This window comes from Marmota flaviventris, unplaced genomic scaffold (assembly GCF_047511675.1).
Source record: "Marmota flaviventris isolate mMarFla1 unplaced genomic scaffold, mMarFla1.hap1 Scaffold_65, whole genome shotgun sequence".
Taxonomy (NCBI): domain Eukaryota; kingdom Metazoa; phylum Chordata; class Mammalia; order Rodentia; family Sciuridae; genus Marmota; species Marmota flaviventris.
The window spans coordinates 530,625-558,288 of NW_027288411.1; positions in this window are offsets into that span (position 1 = coordinate 530,625).

Consider the following 27,664-nt stretch of genomic DNA (forward strand, 5'->3'; position numbering starts at 1 on the left):
TTTTGTGTGAGGTGTATGGCTAATGTTAGGGCTATGGGTAATGTAATAGCTAGGGTTATGGTTATGGCTAGTTTTTTGGGTTAGGATTATTGATATGTCTAGTGTTAGGTTTAAGTTTTGAGAAAGGATAAGGATTAGACATAGGGTTTGTGTTAGGGTAAGCATCAGTGTCCGGGTTAGCATTGGGTTTATTGTTAGGGCTAGAATTAGAACTAGGGTTAGTCTTCACATTAGGTTAATGGTGATTTTAGGGCTAGGGCTAGGTTTTTGTTTAGGACTAGGGCTAGAGTTATGGCTATATTTAGGATTAAGTTTGGGTCTAGTGCTAGTGTTATGGTTAGGTTTAGGTATAGGTTTACTGGTAGGTCTAGTGTTAGGGTTCGTTTTAGTGTTTAGGTCAGGCTTTGAACTAGGGTTAGTGATAGGGTGAGAATAAGGGTAAGGGATAGGCTTAGGCTTCGGGTTAGGTTAGAGATAGAATGAGGGCTAGGATTAGGACTAGTAACATAGTTAGTGTTTGGGGTAAGCTAAGGTAAGGGTTAAAACTAGGTTAGCATTAGGGTGAGAGTTTGGCTTAGGGTAAGGAATAGGTTTAGAGCTGGGTTTGGATTAGTGTTAGAGTTAGGGTTAGGGTTAGGTTTCGGGTTAATGCTAGGTTTGAGGCTCAGATTAGAGCTAGGTTTTGTGTTAGGGTTAGGGCTATGGCTAATGTAAGAATTAGCTTTATGGTTAGGGGTAGTATTAGAGTTAGGACTAGGGCTAGGGCTAGTGTTTGGGTTAGGTTTCGGGTTGGAGTGATGTTCAGAGTAGGGTTAGTTTTATGGTCAGAGTCAGGGTCAGTTTAGTTGTAGGGATGGATTTAGGACAAGGTGTAACCTTAAGATTTGTTTTAGGTTAAGGGTTAGTATTAAGGTTATAGCTCAGTTTTTTTTGTTTGTTTGTTTGTTTGTTTGTTTTTTGTTTGTTTGTTTGTTTTTTGTGGGCTATTGCTAGGGTTAGGGCTAGTTTTCAAATTAGAATTAGAGTTAGGGCTAGTGTTAGGATGAGGTTTAGGTTTAGAATTAGGGTTAGATTTAGAGTTAGGGTTAGTTCTAGGTTTAGGACTATGGCTCGGGTTAGGACTAAGTTTAGGGCTAGTGTTAGGGTTAGGCAATAGATAAGTTTGGTACTAGAAATAGGTCTAGGGCTAGAGTTAGTGTTAGTCTTAGGGCTAGGTTTAGAGTTAGGGTTACAGTTAGCAATAAATTAGGGCTAGGATTTGAGCTATGGTTAGTGTTAGGATTAGGCCTAGGGTTAGGGCTAGGGTTAGTGTTAGTGGCAGTGTTAGGGTTAGGGTTAGGGATAGGGGAAAGGGTGAGGTTACACCTAGGTTCAGAACTAGGGCGAGGGTTGAAATTAGGGTTTGGGCTAGGGTTAGTGTTCAGGTTAAGATTAAGGCTAGGTTTACGATTAGGGTGAGGGCTCGGGTTTCTGTTAGGTTTAAGGCAAGAATAGGTAGAGTGCTAATGTCAGGTCTAGGGTTACATTTAGGGATACTGTTAGGGTTAGTTTATGGCTAGGTCTAGTTTAAAGGTTATGTTTAGGGTAAGGTTCAGTTTAGAGCTAGCTGTGTTATTAGAGTCAGGGTCTTGCTCATAGTTTGGGTTAGGTTTTGGTTTATTTTTAGGGCTCAAATTAGCATTAGGGTTAGGTTTAGAGTTAGGGTTTGAGTAATTGATAGGGTTAGGTTTAGTGTTCATTTTAGGTTTAGGTAAGGATAAGGTTAATATTAGCGAAAGGTTTGGGGTTAGGCCTAAATGGATAGGGTTAGATTTAGGATTAGGACTAGGGTTAGTGTTAGGTTTAGTGTTAACTTTTAGGGTTTGTGCTAGGATTAGGACTATGGCAAATGTTAAGTTTACGGTTAGGTCTAGGGTTAAGTTTACAGTTAGGGTTAGAGTAGGTTTAGGGTTAGGGCTAGTGTTATCATGATGTTTATAATTAGGGTTAGGGTAATGGGTGGGGTTAGAGCTATGTTTATAGCTATGTTTGGGTTTTGCTTATGTTTAGGGTAATGGATAGGTTTAGGTCTAGGATTATGGTTAGGATTAGGGCTAGGGTTAGTTTTAGGTCTGGGTTAGTGTTAGGATTAGGTTTAGGGTAAGTGTTAGGGTTTGAGCTATGGTTAGGGCTAGGTTGATGGTTAGGGTTTGTGTCAGGTCTAGGTTTAGGATTAGGGTTAAGTTTAAGGCTAGGGTTATCATTAGGGTTAGGGTTATGTTTAGGGTAATGGATAGGGTTGAGCTAGAGTTAGGGCTAGGATTATGGTTAGGATTAAGTCTAGGGTTCGCTTTAGGCTTAGGGCCAGATTTAGGGTTAGGGTTAGATTTAGGGTAATGGTTAGGGCTAACGTTAGGTTTAGGGTTAAAATGAGGTGTAGGGCTCAGTTTAGGGATAGATTTTGCATTAGGTTAAGGCTATGTAAGAACTAGAGTTATGATTAGGGCTACTCTTTTATGGTTACAGTTAGGGCTAGTACTACTTTTAGCTTTACATGTACTTTTAGGCGATGTTAGAGCTAGGGTTAGTTTAAGGTCAGAGTCAGGCTCAAGGTTAGTTTTAGGGTTAGGTTAGTACTGGAATTAGGGCTAAGGTTAGGGCTAAGTGTAGGGTTAGGTTTTGGTTTAGATTAAGTGTTAGGGTTAGGGCTATGGCTCGGTTTTGTTTTAGGTCTTGAACTAGATTAGGGCTAGTTTTAAGATTAGTGTTACTGTTAGAGCTAGTGTTAGTGTGAGGTTTAGGCTTAAGTTTAGGGTTGGACTTAGAGTTATGGTTAGTTCTAGGGTTAGGGCTAGGGCTAGTGTTAGGGCTAAGGTTAGGGAAAGTGTTAGGGTTATGGTAAGGGATAGGGTTAGATCTAGGAATAGGGCTAAGGCAAGAGTTGGAGTTAGTCTCAGGGGTAGTGGTACAATTAGGGCTAAATTAGGGCTAGGATCTGGTCTAGGATTAGTTTAAGGGTTAAGTCTAGAGTTAGAGTTAGGGTTAGATTTGGGGGAAGAGATGGGGTTATAGCAAGGTTCAGAACTAGGGTGAGGGATAAAATTAGGGGTAGGGCTAGAGTTCTGGTTCGGGTTAGGATCAAGGCTAGGTTTAGGGATAGGATGAGGGCTAGCGTTTGTGTTAGGGTTATGGCAAGAAGTAGGGCTAGGGATAATATCAGGTCTAGTGTTATGTTTAGGGATAGATTTCAGGTAAGATTTATGGCTAGGTCTAGTTTCAGAGTTAGGTTCAGGGTGAGGTTCAAGTTGAGAGCTAGGGGTATTATAATAGTCAGAGTCAGGTTTTGAGTTTGGGTTAGGTTGAGGTTTAGGTTTATGGCTCAAATTAACATTAGGTTTGAGTTAGGGCTAGGGTAATGGGTAAGGTTAAGTTTAGGCTTCAGGTTTGGTTTAGGCCTCAGGTTAGATTTAGGATAATGGATAGGGTTAGGGTAAGGCCTAGGGTTAGCATTAGGTTTATTGTTATCATTAGGGTAATGGAAAGGGTTAGACCTAGGGTTAGAGCTAGAGTTATGTTTAGGATTAGGGCTAGAGTTAGAGTTAGGGTTAGGGTTAATTCTAGGGTTCAGTTTAGGGTATGGGTTAGGGTTTGAGCTAGGGTTAGTGCTAAGGATAGGGTTAGGTTTAGGATTAGGTCTACGATTAGGATTAGGGTTACCATTAGGGTTAAGGGTATGGACAGGTTTAGATATTGGGTTAGGGTTAGGGTTAGGTTTAGGTTTAAGACTAGGGTTAGTGTTGAGTTTAGCATAATTGTTAGAGTTTGAGCTAGGGTTAGGAATGTGGCAAGGGTTAGGTTTATGGTTCAGTCTAGGTTTAGGTTTACAGTTAGGGTTAGAGTAGGTTTAGGGTTAGGGATAGGGTTATCATGATGTTTATGGTTAGGGTTAGGGTAATGTGTGGGGTTAGAGCTAAGGTGAAGTCTAGTTTTAAGTTTAGGATTAGGGCTAGGGTTAGGGTTAGGTTTAGGTTTATCATTTTCTTCAGGTTAAGGGTAAGGGTCAGGAATTGACTAAGCGTTAGGGCTAGGTTAGTAAGTGTTAGACTTGAGATTAGAATCAGGGCTAGGGATAGAGTTAGGGTTAGGGTTAGGGCTAGGTTTAGCATTTGGTTTAGGGTTTTGGTTAGGGTAATGGATAGAGTTAGAGCTAGAGTTTGGGCTATGGTTACGATTAGGAATAGGGCTAGGATAGGGGTTAGGTTTTGGGCTACGGTTATGTTTAGGGTAAGGGCTAGGTTTTCAGCTAATGTTAGTGATAGGGCTATGTAGAGAATTAGGTTCTGCCTTAGGTCTAAGGACAGAATCATGGTAGGTTTAGGGTTAGGGTTAAGTTTAGGGCTAGGGTTATCATTAGGGTTAGGATAAGGGTTAGGGTAATGGATATGGTTAGATGTAGGCTTAGGTTTAGGTTTAGGGTTAGTTTTAGTTTTAGGTTTAATGTTAAGGCTACAGTTATGTTTAGGTTAATGGTACAGGTTAGGTTTTGAGCTATGGTTAGGGCTATGGCGAGTGTTAGTTTTAGGGTTTGGTCTATTGTTAGTTTTCGGGTTAGGGTTAGGATTATGATTAGGGTTAAGGCTAGGGTTAGGGTTTAGAGTAAGGTATAAGTCTAAGTTTATCTTTATGGTAGGGTTAGGCTTTGAGTCAGGTTTAAGACTAAGGCTAGGGTTAGGTTTAGGTTTAGAGTTAGGGCTATGATTACGTTTGGGTTACGCTTAGGGCTAGATTGAGGCCTAGAATTTGCTCTAGGTTTTGTGTTAGGTTAAGGCATAGAGTTAGGGCTATGGTTAGTGTAAGAGCTAGGATTATGATTAGGGCTAGTTGTAGGGTTAGGGTTATGGCTATGTCTAGTGTTAGGTTTAGGTTTTTGGTTAGGGTAAGGTTTAGAGATAGATTTAGTGTTAAAGGCAGGGTCAGTGTTCAGTTTAGAGTTAGAGTTAAGGCTAAAGCCAGAATTGGGACTAGGTTCATGTCTAGGGGTAGGGTTAGTCTTTGTGTTAAGTTAAGTTAAGGGTTATTGTTAGGCCTAAGGCTAGGTTTTTGTTTAGGACTAGAGCTAGAGTTAAGTCTAGATTTAGGATTAGGTTTAGGTCTAGGGTTACCTTTAATGTTAGGGTTTTGCTTAGGTTTAGGGATAGGGTTAGTACAAGTGTAGGTGTAGGGTTAGGTTTAGGGTTAAATCTAGGTGTAGGGCTCAGGTTAGGGCTCGTTTTTGTGTTAGTGTTGGGGCTAGGGTTAGGGCAACAGGTAATGTAAGAACCAGGGTTACAATTAGGGTTAGTTTGGGGTTAGGGTTAGGGGTAGTTCTAGTGTTTGTTAGATTTAAGTTTAGGGCGATATTTAGAGCTAGAGTTATTTCTAGGATAAGAGTCAGGGTCAGGGTTAGTTTTAGGGTTTGAGTTAGGACTCGAATTAGGGCTCGGTTTACTGTTAGGGTTCAGTTTAAGGTTAGCATCATGCTTAGAGCTAGGGTGAATGTTAGGATATGAGTCAGCATCAGGCTAAGTTTTGACGTTTGGGTTAGGACTCGATTAGGGCTAGGATTAGTTTTTGTAGTAGGTTAGGGTTTGGGTTAAGTTAAGGTTTAGTGTTAGGTCTATTGCTCGGTTTTGTTTTAGTCCTAGGGTTAGAGTTAGGGCTAGTTTTACAATTAGTATTAGTGTTAGGGCTAGTGTTAGTGTTAGGCATAGACTTAGAGTTAGGGTTACATTTATAATTATGTTAGATCTAGGATTAAGCTAGGATTAAGGTTAGGGCAAGGGTTAGAGCCAGGGTTAGAGTTATGGTAAGGGATAGGTTTAGAAGTAGGAATAGGGCTAGTGTGAGAGTTAGAGTTAGTGATAGGGCTAAAATTAGAGTTAGGGTTTGGGATATGGTTAAATTAAGGATAGGATTAGGGCTAGGAGGATTTGTGTTCAGCTTAGGCCTAGTGATAGGGATAGGGTTAGGTTTAAGTTTAGGATAAAGAATGGCATTATAGCTAGGTTTAGACATAGGGTGAGGGATAGAGTTAGGGTTAGGGCTAGGGCTGGGGTTAGGGTTATGATTAAGGCCAGGTTTAGGGTTAGGATTAGGGCTAGTGGGTGGTTGTATTAGATTCAGGGCTAGGATTAGTGCTAAGCCTAATATCAGATCTCGGTTATGGTTAAAGATAGTTTTAGGGTTAGGCTTATGGCTACATCTAGTGTAAGGGTTAGGTTTAGGGTAAGGGTCAGGTTTAGAGCTCAGGGAATTATTAGGATTAGGATTTGGCTTAGGTCAGGATTTAAGTTTACGGCTCAAATTAGCATTAGGGATAGGGTTAGGGATATAGTTATGTTTTGTTTTAAGGTTCAGGTTTGGTTTAGGGTAATTGATATGTTTAGCGTTAGTGATAGGGCTAGGGTTAGGCTTAGGGTTAGCATTAGGGTAAGGGTTATGGTTAGGGTAATTGATAGGTTTAGAGCTTACATTAGAACTAGAGTTATGGTTAGGAATATGCCTTAAGTTAGGGTTAGAGTTAGTGTTTGAAATAGGGTTAGGGTTAGGTTTAGGGTTATGTTTAGCATAAAGTTTAGGTTTTGAGCTAGGGTTAGGGATAGGTTTAGGGATAGGTCAAGGGATAGGATTACAGTAGGTTTAGGTTTAGGGTTAGAGTTAGGGATAGGGTTATCATTAACCTTTTTTTTAGGGTTAAGGTAACGGATAGGGTTAGGTTAGGTTTAGATTTTTTTAGAGTTAGAAATAATGATAGGGTTAGGATTAGAGCTATGGTTATGTTTAGGTTTATGGTTAGGTTTATGGTTTGATCTAGAGTTAGGGCTATGCTGAGTTTAATTTTAGAGTTATGTCTATGGTTAGTTATCTGGTTAGGGTTAGGGATAACATTAGTGTTCGGGCTAGGATTATCAATAAGCTTAGGTTTAGGGTTAGTGTAATGGGTAGGTTTAGAGCTAGGTTTAGGGCTAGGTTAAGTTTAGGATTTGGGCTATGGTTAATGTGAGAGTTAGGTATAGGTCCAGGCTTATGTTTAGGGTAAGGGTTAGGCTTTTAGCTATCTTAGGACTAAGGTGAGGGCTAGGGTTAGGTATAGGGCTAGTTTTAGGTTTAGGGTTATGCTTAGGGCTAGGTTTAGGCCTAAAATTACCTCTATGTTTAGAGTTAGGTTTAGGCCCAAGGTTAGGGCTATAGGTAATGTAAAATCTAGGGTTATGATTAGGGCTAGTTTTAGGGTTAGGGTTAAGGCTGGGTGTAGAATTCGGTTTAGGATTTGTTTAGTTTCAGGTTTAGAGGTAGGTTTAGTGTTAAAGCCAGGGTCAGTGTTTGGGTTAGAGTTAAAGTTAGGGTTAAAGCCAGAATTAGGACTAGGTTTAGGTCTAGGGGTAGAGTTAGTGTTTGGTTTGGTAAAGGTTTTTTTTTAGGGCTAGGGCTAGGATTTTATTTAGGTGTAGAGCTATATTTCAGGATAGATTTAGAATTAGGTTTAGGTCTAGAATTAGTGGTAGGTTTAGGTTTAGGTATAAGGTTACAAGGAGGGCTAATGTTAGGGTTTTGTTTAGGGTTAGGGTCAGGTTTAGCCCTAGGGTGTATTTATGTTATGCTCAGAATAAGGGTGAGGGTTAGTGTTAGGGTTTGGAATAGCATTAGAGATAGAATGAGATCTAGTATTAGGACTATTAATAGGGTTGGGATTTGGTTAGCCTAAGGATTAGGGATAGGTCTAGGGTTACCATTAGGATTAAGGTATTGCTCAGGATAAGGCATAGGGTTAGGACTAGGTTTATGGTTAGGTTTAAAGCTAGGTTTAGGGCTCAGATTAGGGCGAGTTTTTGTGTGAGGTTTAAGGCTACAGTAGGACTAGGCTTACAATTAGGCTTAGGTGTAGTGGTAGGTCAAGTGTTAGGGTTAGGTTTAAGATTAGGGTGATATTTATAGCTAGAGTTAGAGTTAGGATATCAGTCAAGTCAGGGTTAGTTTTAGGATTATCGTTAGGACTCGAATTAGGGCTAGGTTTACTTTACGGTTCAGTTTAAGTTTAGGGTGGTTTTTAGAGCTAGGATGAGTGTTAGGGTAAAAGTCAGGTTCAGGGTTATTTTTAAGGATATGATTAGGACTCGATTTAGGGCTAGGGTTAGTCTAGCTGTAGTGCTAGGGTTTGGTTTAAGTTAAGCTGAGTGTTAGGCCTTTTGCTTGGTTTTGTTTTAGTGCTATGGTTAGGGTTAGGGATAGTTTTATGATTAGCTTTAGGGTTAGGGCTAAGGTTATGGTGAGGTTTCGGATTAGGGCTAGATTTAAGGCTAGGATTAGGGCTAGGTTTTGTGTTATGTTTAGGGCAAGAATTAGGGCTAGGACTAATGTCAGGTCTAGGTTTATAGTTAGTGATATTTTTAGGGTTAGGTTTAGGGCTAGGTCAAATTAAAGTGTTACGTTTAGGGAAAGGGTCATATAAAGAGCTGGGGTATTATTAGGGTCAGGGTCAGGCTTCGGGTTTGGGTTAGGTTAAGGTTTAGGTTTAAGGTTCAAATTAGCATTAAGTTAGAACTAGGGTTAGGGTAATGGATAGTGTTAACTTTAGGGTTCAGGTAAGGTTTAAGGTAATGGATACAGTTAGGGTTTGTGATAGGTTTAGGGTTAGGCCTAGGGTTAGCATTAGGGTTATGGATATTTTTAGGGTAATTTATAGGTTTAGACCTAGGGTTAGGGCTAGGATAATGGTTCGAATTAGGGCTAGAGTTAAGATTATGGACAGGTTTATGGCAAGGGTTAGAGTTAGGATTAGGTTTAGGGGATGGTTTAGGATTTGAGCTAAATTTTTTCTATGGCTAAGGTTAATTTAGGGTTTGGTCTAGGTTTATGGTCATGGTTAGTGTTACAGTTAGGGCTGGGGTTATCATTAGGGTTAGAGTAATAGGTATAAATGTAAGGTTATATATAGATTTAGGTTGAGGTTAGCATTAGGTTTAGGTTTAGAATTAGGGTTAGGCTTTGAGCTGCTTAGATTTAGGGTTAGGGTTAGATTTACTGTTAGTTCTAGGGTTAGGTTTATGTTTAGATTTAGGGTAGGTTTAGCTTTAGGTCTACTGTAATCATTAGCGTTAAGTTTAGGTTTATGGTATTGGTAAGGTTCGAACTAGGTTTAGGACTAGGCTTAAGGTTAGGATTAGGGCTGGGGTTAGGATTAGGATTCGGCCTTGGGTTAGTGTTAGGGTTAGGTTAAGTGTAAGGATTAGGGATTGAGCTAGATTTAGGGCTAGGGTGAGGGTTAGGGTTACAGTCTGGGCTAGGCTAGGGTTACAATTATGTTTAGGGCTAGCGTTAGCATTAGTTTTAGGGTTATGGTAAGTGTAATGGATCGAGTTAGAGCTAGGCTTTGGGCTATGGTTACAGTTAGGGTTAGGGCTAGAGTTAGGGTGAGGTTTAGGGTTTGGGCTAGGTTTAGGGCTAGAACGAGGATTAGGGTTATGGTTAGGGCTAGGTTTAGTGTTAGTGTTATGCTTAGGGTTTGGTTTAGGGCTGTAATTAGGGCTAGATTTTTGTGTGAGGTTTAGGGCTAGTTTTAGGTATATGGGAAATGTAAGAGCTAGAGTTATGGTTATGGCTAGATTTAGAGTTTGTCTAGTGTTAGGGTTAGCTTTTGGGTTAGGATAATGTTTAGAGTTAGGGTTTTTGTTAGGATGTCAGTGTTCAGGTTAGGAATAGTTTTAGTGTTAGGTCCAGAATGAGGACTAGGGTAGGTCTAGGGGTAGAGTTAGTGTTTGGTTTAAGTTAAGAGTTATTGTTAGGAGTAAGGCTAGGGTTGTGGCTATATTTAGAATTAGGTTTAGGTCCATTGCTAGTGTTAGTGTTAGGTTTAGGGTTTGGGTTACTGGTAGGGCTAGTGTTAGGTTTCGGATAAGGGTTAGGGTCAGGTTTAATCCTAAGTTTATAGTTAGGGTCAGAATAAGGGTCAGAGTTAGGTTTAGGGTTTGGGTTAAGTTTAGAGCTAGAATGAGGGCTAGGTTTAGGACTAGTAGTAGAGTTTGGGGTTGGCATAGAATTAGGGTTAGGACTAGGGTAGCAATAGTGTGAGGGTTTGACTAAGTGTAAGAAAAAGGGTTAGAGCTAGGATTAGGACTAGGGATAGGGTTAGGTTAGGGCCAAGGTTAGGGTTAGGGTTAAAGCTAGGGTTAGGCTTTGAATTAGGGCTAGGTTTTGTGTTAGGTTTAGGGCTATGGCTAATTTAAGAAATGGCATTATGTTTAGGGCTAGTTTTAGGGTTAAGTTTAGGTTGAGGTCTAGTGTTAGGATTAGATTTAGGGATAGGGTGATGTGTAGAGCTAGGGTTAGTGTTAAGGTCAGAGTCAGGGTTAGTATTAGTTCTAAATTTAGAATTAGGACTCAAATTAGGGCTAGGTGTAGTGTTAGGTTTTGGTTTAGGTTAAGTATTAGGGTCAGTGCTATGGCTTGGTTTGGCTTGAGGGCTAGGTCTAGGGTTAGAGCTAGTTTCAAATTAGCATTAGGGTTAGAGCTAGTGTTAAGGTGTGCTTTTGGCTTAGGGTTAGGCTTAGATTTAGAATTAGGGTTAGATCTAGGTTTAGGGCTACAGTGAAGGTTAGTGCTAGGGTTAAGTCTAGGGTTTGAGTTATCATAAGTGATAGGGTTAGAACTAGGTATAGGGCTAGGGCGAGAGTTAGAGTTAGTGTTAGTGTTAGGGTTAGATTTAGGGTTAGAAGTAGGGCTTATTTCGGGCTAGGTTTAGAGCTAGGTTTAGTATGAAGCCTGAGCCTAGGTTTATCGCTAGTGTTATGGCTATGGTTATGGTTAGGTATGATGTTGTAGATAGCTTTAGAACTAGGGTGAGGTTTAAAATTAGGGTTAGTTTTATGGTTAGGGTTAGGTTTAGAATTAAGACTAAAAATAGGAATAGGATTAGGGCTAGAGTTTGTTTTAGGGTTAGGGCTTTATTAGGGCTAGGGCTAATGTCAGGTCTAGGGTTATGGTTAGAGATAGTTTTAGGGTTAATATTATTAGGGTTAGGATTAGGTTTATGGATATGGTTAGGTTTAGGGTTCAGGTTAGGTTTATGGTAATGTATAGGTTTAGGGTTAGGAATAGGTTTAGGGTTATCCTAGGGTTAGCATTTGGGTGAGGAATAGGATTAGGGTAATGGATAGGGTTACAATGGGGTTAGGGCTAGGTTTATGGTTAGAATAAAGGCTAAGGTTAGGGTTACGTTTTGGGTTATGTCAAAAGTTAGGGTTAGGTTTAGGTTTAGGGTAATGTTTAGGGCTAGAATTAGGGTTATGGTTAGGGTTAAAGGTAGTGTTAGGGCTATGATTAGGGATAGATTTTGGGTTAGGTTAGGGCTAGGTTTAGGGATACAGCCAATGTAAGAACTAGGGTTGTGATTAGAACTAGTTTTAGGGTTAGGGTTAGGGCTAGGTCTAGGGTTAGGTTTAGGTTTAGGTTTTGAGTGATGTTTAGAGGTAGGCTTAATGTTAGGGTCAGAGGCAGGGTCAGAGTTTGTTTTAGGGTTAGGGATAGACTCTAACGAGGGCTAGGTTTAGGGCTAGGTGTAGGCTTAGGGTTTGGTTTTTATGTTCAAGGTTAGGGTTCGGGCTAATGTAAAGGCAAGTGATAGGATTATGGTAAGGGATAGGGTTAAAACTAGAAATAGGACTAAGGGGAGAGTTAGAGTTAGTCTTAGGGATAGGGTTAGGTTAGATTTAGGGCTAAATTTGGGCTAGGATTTGGTCTATCATTTGTATTAGGGTTAGGCCTAGTTTTAGGCTTAGGAGTAGGTTTAGGGATAGGGTTAGGTTTAGAGGAAGACATGGGGATAGAGCTAGATTTAGGGCTAGGTCAAAGGTTAGAATTCAGTTAGGGCTAGTGTTATGGTTTTTTTTAGTAATAAATAAGACTAGGTTTAGGGCTAGGATGAGGGCTAGGGTTTGTTTTAGGGTTATGGCAAGAATTAGGGCTAGGGCTATTGTCAGCTCTAGGCTTAAGGTAGGGATAGATTGAGGGTTAGATTTATGGCTAGGTGTAGTGTAAGGGTTCGGTTTAGGGTAAGGGTCAGGTTTAGAGCTAGGGGTATTATTAGGGTAAGAATTAGGTTTCAGGTATGGTTTAGGTTAGGGTTTATGTATAGAGCTTGAATTAGCATTAGGGTTTGGTTAGGGTAATGATATGTTTTGGTTTAGGGTTCATGTTAGGTGTAGGGTAATTGATAGGGTTAGAGTTAGCAAAAGGGTTAGGGTTAGGCCTAGGGTTAGCCTTAGGGTTATGGTTGTGCTTAGGATAATGGATAGGGTTAGGGCTAGGGTTATGGTTTGTATTAGGGCTAGAGTTAGGGTTAAGCCTAGGGATAGGTTTAGGTTCAGGTTTAGGATATGGTTTAGAGTTTGAGCTAGGGTAGATCTAGGGCAAGGGTTAGGTTTAGGGTTAGGACTAGGTTATAGTTACGGCTAGGGTCAAGAAAAGTTTTAAGCTTAGAGCTAGGGTTAACATTAGGTTTAGGGTATTGTATAGGGTTTGATTTCGTGTTAGCCTTAGGTTTTGGCTTAAGGTTAGGATTAGGGATAGGCTTAGGTTTAGGTTTAGGGTAATGGTTAGGGTTTGAGCAGGGGTTAGCTCTATGGCAAGGGTTAGGTTTATGGCCAAGTCTAGGTTTAGGGTTAGGGTAAATTTAGGGTAATGGCTAGGGTTATCATCAGGATTAAGGTTAGAGTTGGGGTAATGGGTAGGGTTAGGGGTAGGTTTATTATTAAGGTTAGGGTTAGAGTTAGGGTAATATTTAGGGTTAGAGGTAGGGTTAGGAATAGCGTTAAGGTTAGGATTAGGGCTAGGGTTAAGGTTAGGCTTAGGTTTAGGCCATGGGTTAGTGTTAGGGTTAGGTTAAGTGTAAGGGTTAGGGATTGAGCTAGTGTTTGGACTAGGATGAGGATTAGGGTTAGAGTCAGTGTGAGGGTTAGGGTTAGGGTTACCATTAGTGTTAGGGTTAGGGTTAGGGTAATGGATAGAGTTAGAGGTAGGTTTTGGCATATAATTATGGCTAGTTTCAGGGTTAGTGATATGGCTAGGTCTAGTGTTAGGGTTATATTTTTTGTTAGGATAAACTTTAGAGCTAGGGTTTGTGTTAGGGTAAGGGCCAGTTACCAGTAAAGGGTTAAGTTTATTGTTAGGGCCAGCGTTAGGTCTATGGTGTGGTCTAGGGGTAGGGTTAGTGTTTGGGTTAGGTTAAGGGTTATTATTAGGTCTAGGACTAAGTTTTGTTTAGGTCTAGGTCTCTAGTTATCACTAGATAAAGGATTAATTGGAGGTCTAGTTCTAGGATTAGGTTAAGGTTTAGTTATAGGTTTACAGGTAGTGCCAATGTTAGGGGTCGGTTTAGGATTAGGACAGGTTTAGACGTATGGTTAGTGTTAGGGTCAGAATAAGGGTCAGGGATAGGGTTAGGGTTTGGGATAGAGATAGAGCTATGTTGAGGATTAGGGTTAGAACTAGTAAGAGAGTTAGGTTTTGGGTTATGCTAAGAATTAGGTTTAGGACTAGGGAAGCTTTAGGGTTAGAGTTTGGCTTAGAGTAAGGGATAGGGTTAGAGCTAGTGTTAGGGCTAAGGTTAGGGTTAGGGTTAGGGCTAGAGTTAGGTTTAGGGTTAGGGTTAATGCTAGGGTTAGAGCTTGGATTAGGGCTAGGCTAGGTTTGTTGTTAGCTTTAGGGCTATGGCTAATGTAAATGTAGGGTTACAATTAGGGCTTGTTTTAGGGTGAGTGTTTCGTCTAGGTTTAGTGTTTGGTTAGGTTTAGTGTTAGGGTTATGTTTAGGGTAATGGATAGTTTAGGGTTAGTGAACGTGTTAGGGTTAGGCCGAGGGTTAGCATAAGGGTTAGGATTAGGGTTAGGGTTAGGGTAATGGATAGGGTTAGAGCTAGGGTTAGGGCTATGTTTATGGTTAGTGTTAGTGTTAGGGTTAGTGTTAGGTTTAGGGTTATTGCAAAGATTAAAGTTAGGGTTAGGTTTAGGGTAAGCATTAGGACTTGGTTGAGCTTTAGAGTTAGGGTTAATGCTATGGTTGGGGCTCACATTAGGGCTAGATTTTGGGTTATATTAGGGATAGTGTTAGGGATATAGCTAATGTAAGAACTAGGGTTATGATTAAGGCTAATTTTAGTGTTACAGTTAGGGCTAAGTCTAGTTTTATGGTTAGGTTTAAGTTCAGGGTGATGTTTTGAGCTAGGGTTAGTGTTAGGTTCAGAGTCAGGGTCAGGGTTAGTTTTAGGGTTGGGGATAGTACTAAAATATGGGTACACTTAGGGCTAGATGTAGGGTTCATATTTGGTTTATGTTAAGGGTTAGGGTTAGTTCTATGGCTCATTATGTTTTAGGGCTAAGGCTAAAGGTAAGGGTAGTTTTACGATTAATGTTAGTGTTATTGCTAGTGATATGGTGAGTATAGACTTAGGGGTACATTTCGAGTTATGGTTAATTCTAGGGCTAGGGCTATGGCTGGGTTAGGGATAAGGTTATGTATAGTGTTTTGGTTATGGTAAGGGATAGGGTTAGAACTAGGAATAGATCTAGGGCAATAGTTAGGTTTAGTCTTAAGGCTAGGGTTAGTGTTAAGTTTAGGGCTAAATTAGGGCTAGGAATATGTCTAGGATTGGTGTTAGGGTTAGGCCTAGGGTTAGGTCTATGTTTAAGATTAGGTTTAGGGTTAGGTTTAGGGGAAGGGATGGGGTTATATCAAGGTTTAGGGTTAGGGTGATGATTAGAATTAGGTTTAGGTCTAGGGATATGTTTGTGTTAGAATTAAGGCTAGATTTGGGGTTAGGATGAGGGCTAGGATTTGTGTTAGGGTTAGGGCAAGTTTTAGGGATAGGGATAATGTAAGGTTTAGGTTTACAGCTGGAGATAGTTATAGGATTAGGTTCATGGCTAGGTCTAATGTTAGGTTTAGTGTAAGGCCCAGGATAAGAGTCAGGTGTATTTTTAAAGTCAGGGTCAGGTTTTGGGTTTGTGTTAGGTTAAATATTAGGGTTAAGGCTCAAATTAGCATTAGGGTTAGAATTAGAGTTACGTTTATGGATAGGATTGGGTTTAGGATTTAGGGTAAAATTAGAGTAATTGGTGGGATTAGGGTTAGGCCTAGGTTTAGCATTTGGATTAAGGATATTGTTAGGGACATGAATAGCATTAGAGCTAGGGTTAGGGCTAGGGTTTAGAATACTATTATGGCTAGAGTTAGGGTTAGGGCTAGGACAAGGGTTAGGGTTTGGGTTAGGTTTAGGGTACAGGTAAGGCTTTGAGCTAGGGTTAGTTCTAGGGTGAGGGTTAGGTTTAGGATTATGTCTACGGTTAGATTTACGGTTAAGGTTAGTGTTAGTGTTAGGGTTAGAGCTAAGGTTATCTTTAGACTTAGGTTAATGGATAGGATTAGATGTCAGGGTAGGGTTAGTGGTAGCCTTAGGTATAGGGTTAGTGTTAATGTTAGGGCTAAGATTATCATTTGAGTTAGGGAAATGGATAGGGTTAGATGTCAGGTTAAGGTAAGGGGTAGTTTTAGGTTTAGGGTTAGTGTTAGGGTTTGGGGTAGGGTTAGTGTTAGAGCAAGGGTTCGGGTTTTACCTAGGGTTAAGGCTATGATGAGGGTTAGGTTTAGGGTTAGGTCTAGGATTAGGTTTACAATTAGGATTATAGCTAGTGTTATCATTAGGGTTAAGGTTCGGTTTAGGGTAATGGAAACTTTCAGAGATAGGATTAGGGCTAGTATTAACATTATGATTAGGGCTAGGATTACCGTTAGGTTTAGGGTTAGGGCTAGGGTTATGTTTAGGATTTAGTTTTGGGTTTTATCTAGGTTTAGGTCTAAGGCGAGGGTTAGGGTTATTGTGAGGGTTAGGCTTATGGTAAGAAATAAGTTTAGGTTAGGGTTAGGGTTACTCTTTGGGCTAGATTGAAGCCTAGGTTTTGTGTTAGGTTTAGACCTAGTTTTAGTGCTATGGTAATGTAAGGGTTAGGTTTACGGTTATGGCTAGGCCTAATGTTAGGTTTAGGGTTCGATTAGGGTCAGTTTTATAGCTAGGATTAATGTTAGTGTCAGAGTCTGTGTTTAGATGAGGGTTAGGGTTAGGGCCAGAGCCAGAATTAAGATTGGTTAGGTCTAGAGGTAAGGTTAGTGTTTGGTTTGGCTAAGGGTTACAATTAGAGATAAGGTTAGTTTTTGTTTAGGGCTTGGTTAAAGATAAGTCTAGATTTATGATTAGGTTTATTCTAGGGCTAGTATCATTTCCAGCCTTTCCTTCGTTGTACTTCAAGAGGGAACAGAACTTTGGGACCACACTGAAAACTAATTCAGTGTGTCAAGTTTCAAGCAGATAGCACACACCGAGTTTGATTTAGACTTCCAAAGTCATCTATCACTGTAGGAGAAAACAGAGTGAAATCTAAAATTTCAAAGTATTCTTGGAATCAAACTCTTCATCCTAGAGGCATACAGTTTGGGAGTCCAAGTGCGAAAGGAGTAATGATCATTACAACCAAGGATCATCAAATTAGGGTGAAAAAATATTTGGTGACATTTCAGGAAACTCGTAGTATTGTGGAAGCTTGGCAATCGCTTCAAATGTAAGTGTTATACCCACGCTCTGCTGAGGGCTTCTTCCCAAGGAAACAAATCATGCAGGTACCACTGAGAACTAATTTAGTGTGTCAAGGTTCGAGCAGCTAGCACAAACCGTGTTTGATTTAGAGTTCCAACGTCATCTATCAGTATAGGAGAAAACAGTGTGAAACCTAAAAATTCAAACTGTTACTGCAAACGAACACTTCAACTAAGAAGAAAGAAATTTGTGGGGCCAAGTGGGATTGGGGTACTGATCAATTCCACCAATTATTATCCATATTGGGTGAAAAAAAATATTTCCATTGATTTCAGGAAACTCGGAGTTCTGTGGAATCTTGGCCGACACTTTCCAAAGAAATTGCTCACTCCCTGCCTTTCCTTCGTTCTACTTCAAGAGGGAAGAAAACTTTGAGAGTGCACTGAAAACGAATTCAGCTTGTCAAGTTTCAAGCAGCTAGCACACACCGAGTTTGATTTAGAGTTCCAAAGACATCTATCACTGTAGGAGAAAACAGAGTGAAACCTAAAATTTCAAAGTATTCCTGGAATGAAACGCTTGATCCTAGAAGCATAAAATGTGGGGGTCCAAGTGCTAATGGAGTAATGATCATTACAGCCAAGTGTCATCAAATTTGGGTGAAAAAATATGTGCTGACATTTCAGGAAACTCGTAGTTTTGTGGAAGCTTGGCAATCGCTTCAAATGTGTTATTCCCACGCTCTGCTGAGGTCTTCTTCCCGAGGAAACAAATCATGCAGGTACCACTGAGAACTAATTTAGTGTGTCAAGGTTCGAGCAGCTAGCACAAACCGTGTTTGATTTAGAGTTCCAACGTCATCTATCAGTATAAGAGAAAACAGTGTGAAACCTAAAAATTCAAACTGTTACTGCAAATGAACGCTTCAACTTAGAAGAAAGAAATTTGTGGGGCCAAGTGGGATTGGAGTACTGATCAATTCCACCAATTATTATCCATATTGGGTGAAAAAAATATTTCCATTGATTTCAGGAAACTCTGAGTTCTGTGGAACCTTGGCCAACGCTTTCAAATGAAATTGTTCATTCCCTGCCTTTCCTTCGTTCTACTTCAAGAGGGAAAAGAACTTTGAGGGCACACTGAAAACTAATTCAGTGTGTCAAGTTTCAAGTAGCTGGCCCACACCGAGATTGATTTAGGGTTCCAAAGTCATCTATCACTATAGGAGAAAACAGAGTGAAACCTAAAATTTCAAAGTATTCCTGGAATCAAACGCTTGATCTTAGAAGCATAAAATTTGGGGGTCCAAGTGCTAATGAAGTAATGATCATTACAGTCAAGTGTCATCAAATTTGGGTGAAAAAACATTTGCTGACATTTCAGGAAACTCGTAGTTTTGTGGAAGCTTGGCAATTGCTTCAAATGTAAGTGTTATTCCCACACTCTGCTGAGGGCTTCTTCCCCAGGAAACAAATCATGCAGGTATCACTGAGAGCTAATTTAGAGTGTCAAGGTTGAAGCAGCTAGCACAAACGTTGTTTGATTTAGAGTTCTAATTGCATCTGTCACTATAGGAGAAAACAGTGTGAAACCTAAAAATTCAAACTGTTACTGCAAACAAACGCTTCCACTTAGAAGAAAGAAATTTGTGGGGCCAAGTGGGATTGGGGTACTGATCAATTCCACCAATTATTATTCATATTGGGTGAAAAAAATATTTCCATTGATTTCAGGAAACTCGGAGTTCTGTGGAATCGTAGCCAACACTTTCAATTGAAATTGTTCATTCCCTGCCTTTCCTTCATTCTACATCAAGAGGGAACAGACCTTTGAGGGCGCACTGAATAGTAATTCAGTGTGTCAAGTCTCAAGCAGCTAGCCCACACCGAGTTTGATTTGGGGTTCCAAAGTCATCTATCACTATAGGAGAAAACAGAGTGAAACCTAAAATTTCAAAGTATTCCTGGAATGAAACGCTTGATCCTAGAAGCATAAAATGTGGGGGTCCAAGTGCTAATGGAGTAATGATCATTACAGCCAAGTGTCATCAAATTTGGGTGAAAAAAATATTTGCTGACATTTCAGGAAACTCGTAGTTTTCTGGAAGCTTGGCAATCGCTTCAAATGGAAGTGTTATTCCCACGCTCTGGTGAGGGCTTCTTCCAGAGGAAACAAATCATGCAGGTACCATTGAGAACTAATTTAGAGTGTCAAGGTTCGAGCAGCTAGCACAAACCGTGTTTGATTTAGAGTTCCAACGTCATCTATCAGTATAAGAGAAAACAGTGTGAAACCTAAAAATTCAAACTGTTTCTGCAAACGAATGCTTCAACTTAGAAGAAAGAAATTTGTGGGGCCAAGTAGGATTGGGGTACTGATCAATACCACCAATTATTATCCATATTGGGTGAAAAAATATTTGCTGGTACTTCAGGAAACTCGGAGTTATGTGGAATCTTGGACAGCGCTATCAAATGAAATTGTTCATTCCCTGCCTTTCCTTCATTCTACTTCAAGAGGAAAGAGAACTTTGAGAGCGCACCAAGACCTACTTCAGTGTGTCAAGCTTCAAGCATATAGTATATACCGTGTTTGATTTGGTATTCCAACGGCATCTATCAGTATAGGAGAAAACAGAGTGACCCCGAAAAATTCAAAGTATTCCTGGAAACAAACGCTTCATCCTAGAAGAATGAAATTTCGGGGTCCAAGTGCTAATGGAGTAATGATCATTACCACCAAGTATCATCAAGATTGGGTGAAGAAAATATTTGCTGGGGTTTCAGGAAACTCGGAGTTCTGTGGAATTTTGGCCAACACTTTCCAAAGAAATTGCTCACTCCCTGCCTTTCCTTCGTTCTACTTCAAGAGGAAAGAAAACTTTGAGAGTGCACTGAAAACGAATTCAGTTTGTCAAGTTTCAAGCAGCTAGCACACACCGAGTTTGATTTAGAGTTCCAAAGTCATCTATCACTATAGGAGAAAACAGAGTGAAACCTAAAATTTCAAAGTATTCCTGGAATCATACTCTTCATCCTAGAGGCATACAGTTTGGGGGGTCCAAGTGCGAATGGAGTAATGATCATTACAGCCAAGTATCATCAAATTAGGGTGAAAAAATATTTGCTGAGATTTCAGGAAACTCATAGACTTGTGGAACCTTGGAAAACGCTTCAAATGTAAGTGTTATTCTCATGCTCTGCTGAGGGCCTCTTTCCGAGGAAACAAATCATGCAGGTACCACTGAGAGCTAATTTAGAGTGTCAAGGTTCGAGCAGCTAGCACAAACCGTGTTTGATTTAGAGTTCCAACGTCATCTATCAGTATATGAGAAAACAGTGTGAAACCTAAAAATTCAAACTGTTACTGCAAACGAACGCTTCCACTTAGAAGAAAGAAATTTGTGCGGCCAAGTGGGATTGGGGTACAGATCAATTCCACCAATTATTATCCATATTGGGTGAAAAAATATTTGCTGGTATTTCAGGAAACTCGGAGTTCTGTGGAATCTTGGACAGCGCTATCAAATGAAATTGTTCATTCCCTGCCTTTCCTTCGTTCTACTTCAAGAGGGAACAGAACTTTGAGATGGCACTGAAATGTAATTCAGTGTGTCAAGTTTCAAGCAGCTAGCACACACCGAGTTTGATTTAGATTTCTAAAGTCATCTATCACTATAGGAGAAAACAGAGTGAAACCTAAATTTCAATGTATTCCTGAAATCAAACGTTTCATGCTAGAAGCATAAAATGTGGGGGTCCAAGTGGTAATGGAGTAATGATCATTACAGCCAAGTGTCATCAAATTTGGGTGAAAAAATATTTGCTGACATTTCAGGAAACTCATAGTTTTGTGGAAGCTTGGCCATCGCTTCAAATGTGTTATTCCCATGCTCTGCTGAGGGCTTTTTCCCGAGGAAACAAATCATGCAGGTACCACTGAGAGCTAATTTAGAGTGTCAAGGTTGAAGCAGCTAGCACAAATGGTGTTTGATTTAGAGTTCTAATTGCATGTGTCACTATAGGAACAAACAGTGTGAAACCTAAAAATTCAAGCTGTTACTGCAAAGGAACACTTCCACTTAGAAGAAAGAAATTTGTGGGGCCAAGTGGGATTGGGGTACTGATCAGTTCCACCAATTATTATCCATATTGGGTGAAAAAATATTTCCATTGATTTCAGGAAACTCGGAGTTCTGTGGAATCTTGGCCAAGGCTTTCAAATGAAATTGTTCATTCCCTGCCTTTCCTTCGTTCTACTTCAAGAGGGAACAGAACTTTGAGAGCACACTGAAATCTAATTCAGTTTCAAGTTTCAAGCAGCTAGCGCACACTGAGTTTGATTTAGGGTTCCAAAGTCATCTATCACTATAGGAGAAAACAGAGTGAAACCTAAAATTTCAAAGTATTCCTGGAATCAAACGCTTCATCCTAGAATCATAAAATTTTGGGGTCCAAGTGCTAATGGAGTAATGATCATTACAGCCAAGTGTCATCAAATTAGTGTGAAAAAATATTTGCTGGTATTTCAGGAAACTCGGAGTTCTGTGGAATCTTGGACAGCGCTGTCAAATGAAATTGTTCATTCCCTGCCTTTCCTTCATTCTACTTCAAGAGGAAAGAGAACTTTGAGAACACACCGAGACCTACTTCAGTGTGTCAAGCTTCAAGCATGTAGTATATACCGTGTTTGATTTGGTGTTCCATCAGCATCTATCAGTATTGGAGAAAACAGAGTGACACCGAAAATTTCAAAGTATTCCTGGAATCAAACGCTCCATCTTAGAACAATAAAATTTGGGGGTCCAAGTGCTAATGGAGTAATGATCATTACCAGCAAGTATCATCAAGATTGTGTGAAAAAAATGTTTGCTGCGGTTTCAGGAAACTCATAGTTTTGTGGAAGCTTGGCAAACGCTTCAAATGTACGTGTTATGCCCACACTCTGCTGAGGTCTTCTTCCCGAGGAAACAAATCATGCAGGTACCACTGAGAACTAATTTAGTGTGTCATGGTTGAAGCATTTAGCACAAACGGTGTTTGATTTAGAGTTCTAACTGCATCTATCACTATAGGAGACAACAGTGTGAAACCTAATTTAGTGCTCAAAATAGCAGTAATGTTAGAGTTAGGGTTAGGGTAATGGATAGGGTAAGGAATAGGGTTAGAGTACTGGGTAAGGTTAGAGCTAGAGTTAAGGCTATTGTTAAAGTTAGGTTTAGGGCTAGGGTTAAGTTTAGGGTTAGGTTTAGGCCAAGGATTAGTGTTAGCATTAGGTTATATTTAAGGTTTCGGGATTGAGCTAAGATTTGCACAAGTACAAGGTTCAGGGTTAAAGTCAGGGTTAGGGTTAGGTCTAGGTTTAGCATTAGGTTTAGAGTTATGGTTAGGGTAATGTATAGAGTTAGAAGTAGCCTTTGGCTTATGGTTATGGCTAGTTTTAGCATTAGTGATATGGCTAGGTCTAGGTAAGTGTTAGGTTTTCTGTTAGAAGAAGGTTTCGAGCTAGGGTTTGTGTTAGGGTAAGGGTCAGTGGTTGGGTTAGGGTTAGGTTTATGATTAGGTCCAGCATTAGAACTAGGGTTAGGTCTAGAGATAGAGTTAGTGTTTGGGTTATGTTAAGGGTTGTTGTTAGGGCTAGGGCTAGGTTTATGTTTAGGGCTAGGGCTAGAGTTATCACTAGATGAAGGATTAGGTGTAGATCTAGGTCTAGTGTTAGGGTTAGGTATTGGTATAGGGTAACAGGTAGCACCAATGTTAGGGGTCAGATAGGGTTAGGGTCAAGTTTAGACCTAGGGTTAGTATTAGGGTCCGAATAAGGGTCAGGGTTAGATTTAGGGGTTTGGATAGGGATAGAGCTAGTGTTAGGACTGGTAATCGAGTTAGGTTTGGGGTTAGGCTAAGGATGAGGTTAAAACTAGGTAGTTTTAGTGTTAGAGTTTGGCTTAGGGTAAGGGACAGGGTTAGTGCTAGGGTTAGGGCTAGGGTTAGGGCTAGGCTTAGGGTCAGGGTTAGGGTTAGGGCTAGGGTTACAGTTAAGGGTAGTGTTAGGGCTTGGATTAGGGCTAGGTTTGGTGTTATCTTTAGGTCTAAGGCTAATGTAAGAACTAGGGTTACAATTGGGGCTAGTTTTAGGGTTATTGTTACGTCTAGGTCTAGTATTAGGTTAGCTTTAGGGTTAGGGTTATGTTTATGGTAATTGATAGTTTAGGGTTAGGGAATGTGTTAGGGTTAGACTGAGGGTTAGAATTAGGGTTAGGGTTCAAGTTAGGGTATTGGATAGGGTTATATCTAGGGTTAGGTCTCGGGTTTTTGTTTTAGGTTTAGGTTTAGGTTTAGTGTAAGGAATTAAGTTAGGATTAGGTTTAGGGTAAGTGTTAGATCTACATTTAGGTTTAGAGATAGGGGTAAAGCTAGTGTTTGGGCTCAGATTAGGGCTAGGCTTTGGGTTTTGATAGGGCTAGTGTTAGTGATGTGGCTAATGTAAGAACTAGGGTTATGATTGGGGCTAATTTTAGGGTTACAATTAGGACTAAGTCTAGTTTTAGGATTAGGTTTAAGTTTAGGATGATGTTTTGAGCTACAATTAATGTTAGGTTCAGAGTCAGGTTCATGGTTAGTTTTAGGTTAGGGATAGGACTTGAATTAGGGGTAGGCTTAGAACTAGATGTAGGGTTAGGATTTGGTTTAAGTTAAGGATTAGGGTTAGTGCTATATCTCGGTTATGTTTTAGGGCTAAGGCTAAGGTTATGGTAAGGGATAGGGTTGGAAATAGAAATAGGGCCAGGCAAGACTTAGATTTAATCTTAAGGCTCAGGTTAGGATTAGGGTTAGGGCTAAACTAGGACTAGGAATAGGTCTAGGAGTAGTGTTAGGGATAGGCCTAATTTTAGGGCTATGTTTAGGCTTAGGTTTAGGGGAAGATGGGGTTATAGCTAGGTTTAGGGCAAGGGTGATTATTGGAATTAGGTTTAGGGATAGGGGTAGTATTGGATTAGGATTAAGGCTAGATTTGGTGTTAGGATGAGGGCTAGGGCTTTTGTTAGGTTTAGCGCAAATTTTAGGGATAGGGATAATGTGAGGTTTAGGGTTATGGCTAGGGGTAGTTATAGGGTTAGTTTCATGGCTAGGTCTTTTATAAGAGTTAGGTTTAGGGTAAGGATCAAGTTTAGAATTAGGTGTTTTTTAAGGTCAGCTTCAGGTTTCGGTTATGGGTTAGGTTAAGTTTTAGTGTTAGGGCTCAAATTAGGGTTTGGGTTAGAGTTAGGTTTAGGGTAATGGATAGGTTTAAATTTAGGATTCAGGTTAAGATTAGGATAATGGGTATGGTTAGGGATAGTTATAGGGTTAGGGTTAGGCCTAGGGTTAGCATTTGTGTTATGGTTATTGTTAGGGTAATGAATAGCATTAGAGCTAGAGTTATGGCTAGCGTTTTGGTTAGGATTAGGGCTAGAGTTAGGGTTAGGGTTAGGGATAGGGCTAGGGTTAGTGTTTGGGTTAGGTTTATGATATAGGTTAGGTTTTAAACTAAGGTTAGTGCTAGGGTGAGAGTTAGGTTTAGTGTTATGTCTAGGGTTAGATTTCCAATTAAGGTTAGGGTTAGAGTTAGGGTTAGGGCTAAGGTTACCTTTAGAGTTAGGTTAATGGATAGGATTAGATGTGAAGTTAGGGTTAGGGGTAGTTTTAGGTTTAGGGTTACTGTTAGGATTTGGGCTAGGGTTAGTTAGAGTATAGTTTAGGATTTTATCTAGGGTTAGGGCTATGATGAGATTTAGGTTTAGGGTTAGGTCTAGGATTAGGTTTACAGATAGAGTTAGAGCTAGGGTTATCATTAGGTTTAGGGTTAGGTCTAGGATTAGGTTTACAGTTAGAGTTAGAGCTAGGGTTATCATTAGGATTAAGGTTAGGTTTATTGTAATGGATAATTATAGAGATAATATTAGGGTTAGTATTAACATTATGATTAGGGCTAGGGTTAGCGTTAGGTTTAGGGATAGGGCTAGGGTTATGTTTAGAGTTAGGGTTAGGGTTTTAGCTAGGTTTAGGTCTAAGTGGAGGGTTAGGATTAGCGTGAGGGATACGATTAGTGTTAGGGTTATGCTTAGGGCTAGGTTTAGGCCTAGGATTAGGGCTAGATTTTGTGTTAGGTTTAGAGCTAGGGTTAGGGCTATGGGTATATAAGAACTAGGGTTATGGTTAGAGTTATGGTTATGTCTAGTGTTAGGTTTCTGTTTTGGTTATGATCAGTTTTAAAGCTAATTGGTGTTAGTGTCAGGGTCTGTATTTGGATTAGGAATAGGGTTAGGGAAAGAGCTTAAATTAGGATTGGTTAGGTCTAGATGTAGGGTTAGTGTTTGGGTTAGGTTAAGGGTTATCATTAGGGCCAGGGCTAGGTTTTTGTTTCTGTCATGGGTGAGAGATGGCTAGATTTATGATTAAGTTTATGTCTAGGGCTAGTGTTAGCGTAAGGTTTAGGTATAGGTTTACGGGTAGGGCTAATGTGAGAGTTTGGTTTATGGTTAGGATCAGGGCTAGGGTTAGTGTTATGGTAATGGTTATAACTAGAATGATGGCTAGTATTAGGACTAGTAATAAAGTTAGGATTTGTGTTAAGCTAAGGATTAGGGTTAGGACTAGAGTTAGCATTAATTTTAGGGTTTGGCTTAGAGTAAGGGATAGGATTTGTAGTAGGGTTAAGGTTAGGGTTAGGGCTAGTGTTAGGGTTAGGTTCATGTATAGGTTTATTTCTAGTGCTAGTGTTAGGGTTCGCTTTAATGTTAGGTCAGGTTTAGACCTATGGTTACTGTTAGGGTCAGAATAAGTGTCAGGTTTGGGTTATGGTTAGAGCTAGAATGAGGGCTAAGGTTAGGACTACTAATAGGTTTAGGGTTTGAGTTAAATTAAGGATTAAGGTTAAGACTAGTGTTAGCATTAGGTTAGGGTTAACTTAGGGTAAGGGATAGGGTTAGAGATAGGTTTAGGGCTATGTTTAGGGTTAGGGTTAGGGATAGTGTTAGAGTTAGTGTAAGAATTAAAGCTAAGGTTAGCTCTCAGTTTAGAGCTAGGTTTAGGTTAGAGTTAGAACTAGGGTTACAGTTACAGCCAATGTATGGACTAGGGTTACGATTTGGGCTAGTTATAGGATTAGGGTTAGGACTAGGTCTAGTATTAGGATAAACTACTGGAAAATTGACCCTAGACACAATCCTAAATTTAACAGCATAGCTGTAACCCTAACTCAAACACTAAACCTAACCATAAATCTAAACATAAACATATCCCTAATCCTAACCCTAAACCCAAATCTAACCCTAACCCTAACCCTATATCTAACCCTTTCCATTACCCTAACCCTAAACCTAACCTTAATAATAACCCTAGCCCTAACCCTGACTCTAACACTAACTCTACCATAATTCTATCCCTAGACCTAACCCTAAAACTAATCCTCTCCCTAGCCATAATTCTAGCTCAAAACCAAACCCTTACACTAACCATAACCCTAAACCTAACCCTAGTTCTAAACCTAATCCTAACCATAACTCAAGACATATTCCTACCCTTAACCCTAGTTCTAACCTAAGCTCTAATTTGACCCATTACTATAACCATAACTCTTACCCTAATGCTAACCCTAAGCCTAAACCTAACCCTATTGCTAATGCTAACCCTATCAATTACCCTAAACCTAACCTGAACCCTAAACTAAACCCTATCATTACCCTAACTCTAACCCTAATGCTAATTCGAGCCCTAAACCTAAATCCTAACTTAAACAAAACCTTAACCTTGACCCTAACCTTAAAATTTCCTAGCTCTAAACCTGACCCTTACCCTATTCCTAACCCTTACACTAGATGTAGACCTAAACTTAACATTAAAATTATCTTTAACCATAACCCTAGACCTGATATTAGCCTAGCCCTAATCCCAGCCCTAAAAACCAACAAAAAACCACTAGCCCTTATCCTAGCCCTAAACCTAGCCTTAATCATAACCCTAAATCTACACCTATCCCTATCCCTACTCTAGCCCTAACCCTACCTCTAAACCTAGCTATAACGTCATCCCTTATCCTAAACATAATCCTAACCATATATCCATATAACCATATATCATATAACATATCGCTAGGCCTAAACTGAACACTAACTCTAGCCCTAATCCTGGCCTTAACTTAACCCTTATCCAAATCCTAACCCTAATCCTAGCCCTAAGACAAACTCTAACTCTCACACTAGCCCTATTCCTAGTTCTAACCCTATCCCTTTCCATAACTAAACCTAGCCCTAACCTTAGCCCTAACCCTTGCCCTATCCTTAGTCCTAGCCTAACCCAAGATCTAAGCCTAACTCTAAATATAACTGTAACCATAAGCCTAAGCCTAACACTAACAGTAGACCTAACCCTAATACTCATCATAAAACTAGTGCTAACCCTAACCCTGGAAATAAAACAAAACCAAGCAATAGACCTAACCCTAAACCTTAACTTAAAACAAACTCTAAATTACACCTAGAACAAATCCTAGCCCTAATTTGAGTCCTAACGCTAATCTTAAAACTAACCCTGACCCTGACTTATACCCTAACACTCACCCTAGCTCTAAAACACCACTCTTACATTAAACCAAACCCTAACAGTAAACCTAGCCCTAATTTGAGTCCTAATCCTAAAACTAACCCTGTCCCTGACTCCTACCTAACAATAACCCTAGCTGTAAATTCATCCTAAACTTAAACTTAAACCTGACCATAAACTTAAACACTTACCTTAAATCTAACTAAATTGTAATCCTGATTCTTACATTATTCATTGCCCTAACCCTAGCCCTAATGCTAACCCCAAAACTAGCCATAATTTGAGCCCTAAACCTAGCTTTAACCCAACCCATATCCTAATCTTAACCCTAACACTAACCCTAGCCTTAACCATAACCCTAACCCTAACTCTAGCCCTAATCCTAAACATAATCCTAGCCCTAACCATAGCTCTAAATTGATCAATTAACCAAACAATAACCATAAACCTAATGCTAACCCTAGGCCTAACCCTAACCCTATCCATT